Below are 13,327 nucleotides of genomic sequence, written 5' to 3'. Positions count from 1 at the left end.
TTAATTCATATTTTAATATATTAATGACTTACCAGCCAGACATTTTTTAATTAATGGCTTGTGACGTATCTCTAGAGCATTAGTAAATGGTAAAAATATAAATAATTTATAAAACCTTAATGATGGGTGACTTAGAAAGTGGTACCCAGCTTTCTCTAAGTGTGTACCGTTAACATGGCGCCCTCTAGTGGCTGTCTATACTTAACACTGTCGCTTATTAGAAGCTTCATCTGTTAAAGAATAACACAAAGAAGCACATAACCCTTTAATAATGGCCACTAACGTTACTTTATAAATTGATATTAGCTAGCTAGCTATGAGCTACAGTGAGGCTACAGTGGTATATATGGAAACATCATTTTGCGTTCCTCTGCTTTCCACAATTTCTTCGTAAAGCTAAGTTAAACGTGACCTCTTTCTATCTGAACACCGTGTGAACGGAAGGACTGTTCCGGTGGAGTGAGCTACGCTAGAAGTAAAGTTTACTTTACGTTATATAAGATGTTTTTGTAGCTTAACTTATTGTTTGCTTCGGAAAACAAAGGAAAGGTCAGGAAAAAAAAACGGAAGCCAACGTAAACATAGCAAAATATAATCATATGTAGTGCTGAATGCCTATGTCCCGGGTTAATGTGGTCCGGTATTAAACCCTTAGATTCGGATGAACCGATGCCGCGGATAACCTCGTTACCTGTCCTCCAGAAGCCGGCGTCGGCCCAAACGTACAAAGAACAAAAGTATCCGGCTAAGCGAGAGGGAGATCTTCCTTAACTTCCGGTGCTGCTCCGAAGTATCGTATACCAGGTGACCGACCGTACAGTAGATAAAATACAAATAATATAGAAGCCATGACCACTACATTAAAACTTCATTTATTAGAGCATCTCTGCGTGTACCCAAATAAACAAATCAACTAAGCGACATGCATCTGTGAAGTTACTTCAGGAAAAGACGGATTTCTATCTTGTTGTACTCAACAGCTCCGCTCTGATACCCCGGAAATACATCCACGAGAATGACCCCTTTATGCAGATAGCAGAAAGCCAGACAATGGAAACTATAGTTTGACCCCCCCAAAAAAAATCGTAACTCAAGGTCAATCTACTAATTTATATTGAAGATTTTTAACTAGATCTCGCAGTCGTCATGGATATAGCTCAGTTGCTACCTGCAGGGGTCGCGTAATGACAGCTGATGGAGGCATAATGACATCAACCGCTGAGGAAGACCATGTGATGTGGCTGAAAGCTTTAAAAAAAAATTCTAAAAAAATCAGTAAATAGACCTCAATTTAAGATTACTATTATTTTTAACCTGGTGAATTTAAAGCGGCTAAATTGCACTTATGTTAAATTTCAGTTAATAAGGTCCCATATGGTTTTATCACACATCTTATCACACGCCAAGCTGTAAGATATAGGCGTGTGGGAATCACAAGCATTGTCACTGTTTAACTGTCTAATTGGAATCCTCCATAACAGATTCAATAAATGTAAAATGATATTACTGTAAAGGACCAATGTGTCATAAGATAAGATAAGAGAATCCTTTATTAGTCCCGCAGTGGGGACATTTACAGGATTACAGCAGCATAGTGGATATTGCAAACAGAGACATAGTACAAAACAAGCATTTTAAATAAGTAAATAAATAAGTAATACAACAGTAAAGAATATTAAATAAGTAAAAAAGTAAAAAATCAACGATATTATATTGACATTCTTTTGATTAAACAAAATTGCGAGTGAATTTAAAATGCCCGAGTCTAATTATATGCTGGCATGTAGTAGCTACTTATTAATTGTGTGAATCACCTTGAAGCCTAGTCTCTGTTTTTTTCCACTCATAACCTGAACTGAACCTGAACTGTTAATTATCTTGTGATTTTCCACATAGCTCTCAGGCCTACAGCTGAGGTCACTGTTTGGTTTGCTCATTTCTACACATTAGTTCAGTCCAACATCTGACTGATGTCCGAGAGTCCAAAAGGTTTTACATAATGACACTGGGTTTAATCTGTGTGGATATAAACGTTGCTGGTTTCCTATTTGAAAGAATTTAATAAATGCATCTCACTGTTTATTTCCATATTAAATAGTGTTAACTAGCGTTACCCGAAAAACACATACACGGACCAATTTTCTCGTTTTTAATAATTAATTTCTACAGTTCCCTAACTGTTACCCAATTTCTTGTGATTTATTCAATGGCGTTTTTTATAATGGTCTCCAATAAAAATACAACTGCTGAACCTTTACTGGAAGTGTGTTGCTCCACTACTAAGTTATCAGTTTAGGGAAAAAAATGGAGAAGACTTTCAGAATCCTCAATCTAGTTCAAAAGACTGAAAAACCTCACAAACATGACTGTTCATGTTAAAGACGGCCGTAGAGAGGCTGGTAATATTGTAATTCAACTGATCCGCACAAACCAGTGCTGCATGCTGCCATTAAATAATCACATGTTATTGGTGAGTAAACAGATGTTTTTTGTTATTGATTCAAATTTGAAAAAAGGTCATCAGTAATGCAATTAGTAACATGTAGCTGTTCCTGCTGAGAGACAATGCATCAGTGTGCCTTTAGAAAGCAGCACTGCCTGCATACGTCCAGCAGAGGGAGGAAGAATTCTGCCACTTGCTCCTTGAACTCATTTCTGCAAGTGACATGCAATAATTTATCCAGATGGTACACATCCTCTACCCTATTGAAGGAGAATACACACGAGACAAACATTAAGATGTAAAAATGACACATTTGTATTCACACTGGACTGCACCTCAATGTGTTAGAAATGGATTGATCGACCAATCGTTCTGCAAGTTTGAGCCCTTTAACTTCCGTACATCACAGTTATGTCATATTAATGGGCCTTGCAAGCTCACCATCATACTGTGATGGCGTGAGTGAAGGAAATTGGAAAACCGCTCATACGTTCCTGTCTGGATTTATTATCCATAAACAATGTAATTCAATGTTGATTTGTCCAATTATCACCACTCGGTGCTCCATCAACGCCCACCTTGCACTGAAGGACTCTCTGTAGGTTCACAGAGGGTAGAGTGCGGCACTGGACAGAGGTTTCGTTGGCCGCGTGCGAGGAAAACCTTCGGATCCGACACCGCAGACTCGAGGAAAGCAGTGCAGCGTACGAGTGCTAAACTGGCCCCGAGGGGTTATTGTTATGTTTGGCCCCACCGAGCGGAGAACTCCGGCTCCTGAGTGGGTGTGTGGTTTGCTCCTCCATCTGCCACGATGTGGGGAGGCCCAGGTGCTTGCTTTTTCTTTTTCTTTTTCCGGAGGCCGCAGTGGAAACGGAGTCGTTGAGCGAGCGCTAAGTCAGGCATTCAAGCCGTCGGTATGAGCCGAGTCAGCCCGTTTTGGAACGCTGTGGTGAGTATTCACAGCATTTTCCCTCCCCGTGCCCCTTTAAGAATTGTATTATCCTCAAGGGAATCACTGTACGCGTAGTGGTATTAAGATAATAATTGACGCGCACGAGACCGTGTTCTGTGTAGGCGTAGAGGAGCTTTTCATCCTGGAAAAAACTGCGTTCTTTGTGGAAAAAAGTTTTTAAAGGTCATTTTATTAATAAGAAAACATATCTGCCCTTAGGTCTGCGTTTAAGAAGAGTTTACAGATGCTGAAAATCAGTCACAGCCATCTTTTCTTTTCTTTTTTGTTTTGCTCTCTGAGCCGCTCAGATCAAATCAGAGCACGGTGATTCCTCGGAATGCACCAGTCACTCCGCATGTCCTTTAATATGTAGATATCTGCTGCAGGCCATCACATGTGGCAGCAAACTACTGACATACTGACACGACCCGGAGCCAGATGCTGAGTCCTCACCAGCTGCAGCCATGCTTCTCTGAGCTCATGGAAAAGATACAAACTTGGCATTTCACGGCTCCGTTTGTGTTTGTGGTTTGAATTATTCGGGTTTTATTTTCTTACTAATTGACTTGCAATTTAAATAAAGGAACAGACACAGAACAACAAACGTCGAAATATTCCCAGGGGCACAATGGAAACCCAGCAGGAAACAGGCAGACGGCCTTTCCGTGACACAGTTCTCTGAGATGATCGCTATCGCATCCTGATTGTACAGCTTGAGCTGCAGAACCAGGAATGCTGAATCACACAATGTGATGAACACAATGGACTACCTCGGAGGCTTTCATGTTCGTGGTGCATTATCAGTGCCGCTTCAGAACACAGGCCAGGAGATCAAGGGACAACTTGCGGTACGAAACCTGAGGTACAGTTCGAACTGTATCTTTTCAACACAAGGTGAGGTCTTTGAAAAGAGAAAGTGGAATTTCAAGAAATACAGGATAATAATTGTCTTCTGTAGAATTAGTACAAGGTGTGAGCAGCTTCTCACCGGTGTAACTGACAGGTTACCAGCATCCGAAGGCAAATCCAGCTAGAGAGGCCGGTGATACTGGTTGTCCCTTTGAAATCAGACCGGTCAGCCTCTTTTGCACATTTAGCCCGCCGGGATAATTGTGCTTTTGTAGTCTGTTGCTATTCAAAAGGAGGAATTATAAACCCCCTAGATATTCCGTTTCCTGTTCAGTCATTTCCTGATATCATGTTTTGTGACTATGTGAGAAAATACTCGTCTTAATGAGAGACATTATTAACTTCTTCACACTGCTGTTTTTTTTTTTGCAGATTTGTTTTACAAGCCCGAGGTAGCAGTTTATCCGGTCTCATCTGAACCATATTCACATTGTTTGTATAATCTCTTTTAGGACTTGCGTATCCTCGTCTGCCTCCAGTGAGTCACTGTGGGTGTTTCACGTCAGAAGTCTCCTACCTTGTGTACATTGTCCTTCACCTGTGAAAAACTAAATGAGAAAGCAGAGGGAGTGCCGATAGGATTGCCAAGAGGTGAGTCATATGGAAACTACGCTGCAAAAAATATAGCTTTTCTTTCTTCAAACATCTTAGGAGGATAGGAGGATTTTTGTTGTGTGCGTTCAGCGTCGTTTCAGATCATGAGAACATGGGGCTTGTTTGTTCAACTTTGGGATTATGGTTGGAAACTCTAAAAGGTAGGAGGGGCAACATATCGAATGCTTGCATTTCTCTGTTTGCATCTTAAATGTGCACACACTGGCCTGTTTACTTCCCCCCACCGTGACCCAGTCTTCCTTAGTCCCCTAACTGATGCGTGGCGCTGAGCCAGAACCCAAACATGCGTCTTCTGTGTGTGCCCCCCCAACTCAGCCGGAGTCACGGAAGAGTTCTGCTCTCGCTGGGGCTCGGGACCTCAGGACACACAGAGCCATCTTTTCAAACTCCGCAAACACGCCAAGCCCAGAGAGACCTCCCTTTGACGGCAGTGGGGGAAACCATGGAAACTGGCACCGACCACAAGGCCTAGTTTCTAGGTATCCCTGTGCCCGGAATCGCACCCCGAGTCCTGCAGACGCCGGAGGAGCAGCGGAGACAGAGGTGTTGGCGCTCTGAGGGCGATGCGTTTTTGTATTTTTAACAGGGGGGCCCTCTGATTGATCGGAGAGAAACAGAGCGGCCATTCTTGTCAGACGTGCCGTATGAATGCTAACAAGCCCGAGAGGATGCACTCTTGAGCATCCTCACGGGAAAAAAATAAGTGGAGTGGTTTGGCGAGATATGGTAGTCGACAGGGAAACCGACTTAGCAAATATATGATGAGAAGGTGTGCGTGCGCGTGGACAGGTTGAGGGGGTTCAGAGGTGCACTTTCGTCTTTATATAGTCCAAAGCTCTCTGCAAGAGCGACGGGTCGAGTTACAGTGCTTCATGTCTCTTTACAGCACTGACTGAGTCAGGAGAAGGTAAAAGCTGCCCTCAAAAAATATTAAAAACCTGACACGAAGGATCACTTTATAGAGCAGTGAGGGTAAAAAACTTCACAGCTACGCACCGCGCTCTGTCATCACTACAACATCACGTCCCTGCACATGAGTGTACATGTTGACATTTGTGTCCTAAAACATAAATGAGGAGAGAGGACGGCGTATTGTTTAGACCATGAGGGAGGAAAAAAGCACCTGCTGTCAGTGTGATGGTTTACAAGCTTTTCTTCTTACTTCACTTCACGGGAGGGGGGGGGCTCCGGCTACTTTTAAATCAAAAAGGTGAACGTACTGTAACTGCGTATAAATAGACTGACACTGACAGTGCAGCCGTGTGTGTTACGTGTCCGAGGCTGTGCTCTCAAAGTGCCACGTGTCCCCCCCCCCCCCCCCCCCCGTGGCTGCACTACATTGTGTCCCACACATTGAGACCTCTGTACCTGTCTCTTCTAGGAATTCCTGTTTACAAGGATTATGTAAAATGTATCAACAGCAAAGCTTTTGTGTCACAGCCAAATTCAATACCAGTCAAGTCAATGTTGAACCTTCTCCAAGCTCACTGTGCATCAACTGTTTTACATTTTTTTAATTTAAACATCATTTGGGGATATGTAGCACTACATTTGTACATACTACTGAATTAGTATTAAGGGTGGGAATCACCAAAGACCCAGCAATAAGATTGTATCACGATACTTAAAGGCAGGGTTGGTAATCTTTAGAAACTAGCAAGAGTACGCTAGATTTTTTTAATTATCCAACCCCAAAAACCCAGCCCAGTGTTGCTAACTCTTTTCCACTAAAAGTAGCTAGCAGCAGTAGCTCCAGAAGTTGCTAAATCTAGCAAGAAAAACTGACAGCCTGTCCCTTCAGGCCTCCCTCAAAAGCGACTCCCCCACAATCATGATTATGAACGTTAACAACCAACATGGCTATTGTTAGCACTCACAGCTGTTAAGCTAGCAGCTAGCGGAAGACTCCGGTGACAAGCAATGAGTGCACAAGCATAATACGGGCAGGTAGGTAGACAGGTTGACCAGGACTGTACGAAGCCCATCCCTTATACAGCCACAGATGCTGGATTTCTTTTCTTTTGTCATAGCATTTAATTCATTGATTGCTGGCTGGATGTAATGAAAATCTGAAAGATATCAACAATGTCTTTTAAGACTATTACCAACCCTGCCTTTAAGTCATGATACGATCTTATTGCGATTTTAAACATGTTGCGATATGGTGAGTATTGCGATACTTTTTTAGAGAAAAAAGGGGTTCATAGGGACACAAATAGCCCATTTGTGTCCATGGGCCCCTCGTGGTGGGTTAATCCGCTCATACTTATCGCAAGCAGGCTCTGAGTTGGAGGTTGATAACCTCCTGAGGCCTTTCTCCGTGGATTATACAACATGACAATTATTTACTCTGTTTGTCTATCTGCATGTGCCCACGAGAGGTTGTTGGCCTTCCAGTGCGTCTCTTTTAGGTTAGTTCCGGCTCCTTGTGACCTTGAATCCAAGGAGAATCATAACAGTAATATGGGGTAGAGGTAGCCCAGGTATGTTTTAATTCAGAACCCTTGTGTTTGCTTTTCATTTCATTTGCGTGCAGCGTCCACAGCTCGGATTTAAGACATTCTTTCCACAGCCTGTACTTGTATCAAATACTGTGAAACTGGCATGCATAAATGTTCTTTTTACAGATTGAGGTATGGTATTTTATAGATTTTTTTTACACACTAAAGTCTGTGTTTAATTCCAGCATAAACACCGGTGTTCCTTTCAGCCAAACTATTCCAGGCTTGGCCCTCAAACTGCCTCGTACAGATTTATTTCAAACCGGACTTTTCCGTTTGTCCAGCGACTGGATTCCTCGCAAAACCCCATGGGAACCAAATCTTCAGCGAAGTGTACAGCGGGTGTAATGACTCCGCTGCTGGTGTCTTTGATCTGCATCGGCATGGAGCGCTCGCTGTGAAGGCTAGCAACGAGAGACACTTCAGAGCTCTGCCTCAGGCACGCTGACATTTAGGTGCATGAAAATTACCCGGATGCAGAGAGAGGAGCCTCACTTTGTTTCGGCATTTCATTTGCAAATGTTTCACACTGCTGAAAAGACTAGTTAGTCGGACACGATTGATTTCCCCATAAAAAACTAAAAACTAAGTAAGTAAGAAATGAACCGTCAATGATGTCTTAACGTGCATTTTTCATGGTTGGATAATTTGCCTACCAGAACTGGAAAAAGCCATTTGAACACCTGCTTTCAGCACACCTTAACATGGAAGCATACAGTATGAGATACAATGTCAGGAGTTCAATGCAGTTCACAGCCTTCAATATATAGTCTGTTTTCCCCTTGGAAGCCTTTATCACACATCGCATCTTGTCACTTACACTAAAGAACTAAAAAGCAAAAACCCAACAGAAGGCATTTAAAAGTAAAGAAAATATACCACGAAGGTCGTCAAGCAGCCATTTTGTTTTCACCAGTTTCACCCTAACTCTACATCTAACAGCTCAGCAAAAGTTTGACTTTTGTTTTTTAAAGGTCCACTTACTATTTTTCTCATGACATTTCAGTTCTGTCTAAACAGCAGGAATAAGGAAAAGGGAAAAGGAGGGAGAAGAGGTAGGTTTGTAAATGCGGAGAGGGATGTAGATTCCAACTTTGGATGGATTCTTCGATGAAATGCTTGAAATTTATGTTTTTAAGCAAAACAAGACAGGTACTGTATAATGTTCACCATCTTAAGAGTGTTTGGAAAGTAACAAAACACAAAGTACTGTGACAATTACTTATGCAAGTACTTGGCCATAAACTTAAGTATTGGACAATTATGGCATTGTCATGTAAGGTATAAGTGATCATACAGTGCCGGAGTTCTACAGTAAAATGCTTTTGCGACCCTACACACTGACTGCCACTCGCGTTAAATAGCAGTCCACTTGCGTGTTTTGGTACGGTTGGTTTTCACACCTGATGCAAACCATACCTGGGTACGCATGAACCGCACTCGAGACCAACTCGTCGCATGGATTGGACACGGATCGACGAACAGTGCCCCGGGTCCACAGCGATCACACAAATATAACAAACTGTTGGGATCAAGTGCATTCGGGTCCGGGCCTGGGTCAGGGGTTCATCAAAGTCAGTATGATTCATCCTGTGGGATGATTGATTCCTGTCTGAGGCCAGGTGGTCAGTCAGTGAGAGGCCAAAGTCAGCTGGTAAACAGCCAAATCCAAAAGCAAGCCAAGGTCATTAAAAACCAAACAGACAGTCAAACAGAACAAGAACAGAATCATGATCGGTATATCAGCACAATAAACAATCTGGCCAAGGATTAGTGTTTGTGGGCTGTGTATAAACTGAGTGGGGATGATGAGAGAAGGTGTTGCTTGATGTGTGAATGAGGAGGAGGGGCTTGAGTAGGTGTGGACATCAGGGGACTGGTAGACTCAGGGAGGGACAGAGAGACAAATAAATGACACTATTCTACAGGCATAAATGATATTATCATCTACACGAGGATCATGCGGTCAGTTGCGTGTGCCTCTGTGTCCGTCCACGGCTAATCTCGCATTCTGCTGCAGCAAACTTCATAATATTTTGAGTGGAAGGTTATGGCTGCATGTTTAAGGACCTCTCCAGGTTACGGTGACTCACACTTTCTTAAAACACCTTTTATTAAATGTTTTTTATACTTCCATTGACTTTCTGTTGATTCCTCACTCACTACTCTTGCAAAGACAACATTTTAACTGTCCCAGTTTATTTGTGCAAAGAATGGGGCCGACTCTATCCTTGTATTTAGAGATTAACCAACTACCCAATCTTGCATAACAACATTGCAAAACAAAGATAACTATTTAATCCGCCAAGTAAACTCATTGGGACATTTTCTCATGGCTTTGGAATTTCATCCAGAGAAAGAAACACATTTACATAAGGCCACACATTGAGAGTATAATTGTTACTTTTTTATAATCTCACACCTGACGCTGTACACTGTGTCCTTCCTCAAGAGCTTAAAATATTTGAAAGTCGTAAACATGAGGATTCTTTAAAACTGTTATGGACAACTTTGCAACTGACTCACTGTACTGTTCAGGGAGTTATGAGAATGTTATGAGCATACAGACATCATTTGAAAAGTATTTTGAAAATGTGTACAGCAGGGACGTGCGGTCAGGGGAGGCAGAGCCTCACCTGTCATCATGAAAATAAAAAACAAGTAATGATAAAATAAAATAAATAATATTTCTCGACTGATCTGTGCTATAAATGTCATTTCTGTATGATTTCAATCATTTTAAGCATTTTTATAATCGCTGAATTTGCGCATGTCCTGTTCAAACAGAGAGGAGACAGGCGAGGTGAGGCAGCGACGAGCTGTGCCTCACCTCAGATTGCGCAATCGCTCACAAACTGGGTTGAGCGTGTGCTTTTTGCTTAGAATAGGTCATGTATTTCATGCATGTGTAGAACATATTCAGTCTTGCTGATCTGACATTAAACCGCAGTGAAGAAGCACAGAGGGGAGGCAAACAGTACCTCTGCCTCACTGAAGGGGGCGAGCGAGAGCCCACGGGTCGGGTTCATGCGTGTAGTTCTGTTACTCTTCTTCTACACTTCTCTTCTTCTTCTTATATTTTGCTTTGACCGCAAACATTGAAGATTAAATATCGAAGCTTTAACAATTCTCAAAAAACAGGGAAATATGACCAAATCAACAGCAATTCAACGTCGGACAGGTAAAGTAACCTTTTATGTGTTTGTTGTTCTCTTTATAAATCCCTGGTTGTTACAGATTATCGCGGGATCTCGCAATTTTCGCGGGTGGCGCCCGCGAGCGCTCCGCTTCTGAAACACAGATTGGTGGGGCAGGTCGCAGAGCACACGCTCCTGGTGCAATCAAATGTACCTTACCTATGTGTGTGTAAAGAATGCTGATATGAAATATGAAAAACAACCAGTAGTCAATGTGCAAGTTGCCAATTGAATGTTGATTGAAGCTACTCTATATTGGGTTCATATATTTGTAAATCTGACTCTGAAAGAGTCAGTGCCTCACCAGCCACGAACCTCACCGCACGTCACTGGTCTATGGGTCAGCCACATAATGCAAAATATGTCACGGTCTGTCGAACAGACAACAGGGGATGGACCCAAATGCAGACTCACTGGGAACAGACGGATTATCAATAATGATTTAATAAAGAAAGTGTCCAAAATAAAAATTGCAGGTGAGTCCAAAAAGGAGTAACTGAAAATCCCCAAAACACAAATGGGCAAAATAAAAAAAACGAAGCAGGATCAGGGAAAATGACACACAGGAAACGTAACAGACGGACCAACAACCAACAGACAAAAGACAGGATTGTAAATACACAATAAACTAATTAGACAACAAGACACAGTTGGGCAGACACGAGGGCAGGAAAACTGATAGGTGGAAGAAACACAAGGGAGCAAAGCAAGGTTGACGAGACCAATCAAACACAGGTGATCCCAAGAAAAAAGGATGGAATGGAAGACCACAAAGACAGGAAGTTGAACAAACACAAGAGGCTGGGAACTTCAAAATAAAACAGGAAACAAACTAAACCAAAACCCAGGATCATGACAAAATATGTATCAAATACAATCAAATATGGCCCTATACAACAAACTGACCCCTCACTGGCCTGCTCATTTTAAGTTGCTCTGGAAGTGTGTCAACTTGAGGCTTAAAAAGTAAATGTAAAATGAGATCTACTGTATGACTCCATTAATAGCATTGATGAGTCAATATCCTCATGCTCGCTGATGTGTGTGCCTTAATATCACCAATGGTGTTTCCTTAAAAGTGTCTTGAGAGTATTAGTACAGACAAATTGCTCTCAGGCATCAACAACAAGGACTTAGCTGTGGTTAATTTCGTTAAATCAGTCAAGCCTTCCCACCCTAATAATTGAAAGACTAAACTTTCCATTTTTGCAGAACTAGAAATGGTCCTATTAGAAACACAGTGAATGCATATTTTAAGACTGAAACCCATGTCGGATGAGAGATGGAAACTGAGAGCAGACGCACTGCGGGGTGTCACTGGTGTTAAATGTCAGCTAGTCGAGGAAAAAAAAAGAAAACCACATACCAAGAGAGAAGTCTGCTCGTGGGGAGGCAAAGGGTTGGACAGACTCATGGCTTATTTTGATGTCGAGGAAAAATGAAAGAACTGAAACAAAGAAAGTTTCCATTTCTGTGGATAGAGGTATTCAGTGAGATTTCACATTCCTCCAGTAAAATGCCACCTGTTCACACATGACAGTAGAGGTGATACGGAGTGACAGACATGAGCTGTTAATATTTACACAACATTGCGGAGAAAAATGACACCTGCTATGTCTCACTTTCTCCATCTTCAGCAGCTCCATCAGCTCTCTCTCTCCCCGGGCCTTTATTGTGAACTTTCCAGACCTTGGCTGTCTCCCAAATCCAACTGTTGTCACACAATACAATGCACAGTGGGGAATTTAAAAAGCTCCTGCACACCCATGCGAAAACTACACAGGTGATTTTAAATGATTCTGTCTGTTTTGATTTATATCTTTTCCAAATTACGTACAGCTCTGGACTTGCAAGGATGATGGTGGGTGAACAAAGCGCTGGACCTGCACTGACACTTTCTATGTCAGACCAAGGCAGTGATCTTTATCTAACCATAAGCAAGTGCAGCGGTGGCTAAACATAACCATGAAAAATTATTTGTAAACATTTTAGGGATACTGACATGCCGCGACCACTGCTGTATTGTGTGCGTAACACACCGCAAACTGTTATCCGGCCACTGTGGGCGCAGAGTAGCAGATTTGGGGTCTGCAATTGCATTCAGCTGTGTTACCACTAGCAGGCCCTACTGGCTGGAGGCTGGTTAAGAGTACTGACTCAGGATTCAGCAGGTAGTCAATGGCAGTTTAAAACAGGCAATAAAAGGTGTTTTGAAAAAGTGTGAGTCATAGCAACTACGAGAGGTCCTTGAGCATGAAGCCGCAACTGGCCACCCAAAAATATCATGCCGTTTGCTGCAGCAGAATGTGAGATTACTCGACTGTAACAAAATATAGCTCATCGAAGCCTTTGTTAGTCTTTCCACTATTCTAACATCTCCAAAGCTGATTTGAGCTTCCGGTGCTGGCCGGCGTGGTCGTGACGTCAAACGTGACACAACAGAAAAAAACAGAAAGGCTAGACGTCTTCTGCTGGTCCACTGACGATGTTTCTGAAAAACTGGATATACGCACTCATTTTGATGGAAAAGGGGTATTAGCTGCACCGTTTTAAAAGAGTACATGTTTGCAGAGATTGCAGAGATCTTATCAGCCATAAAAAACACCTGTGCCCTTTGTGGTGGTGGTAAGTAGGCAGTGTCACTTTAAAGTCACACCTTGGCTGATGGACGACAGCCCATTCATGTATGATGTCATCTCTTGTTAGGACA

Source organism: Pholis gunnellus, assembly GCF_910591455.1.
Source record: "Pholis gunnellus genome assembly, chromosome: 6".
NCBI lineage: Eukaryota > Metazoa > Chordata > Actinopteri > Perciformes > Pholidae > Pholis > Pholis gunnellus.
The sequence above is the reverse complement of the archived record's forward strand: the minus strand, read 5'-3'. Positions refer to the sequence as shown.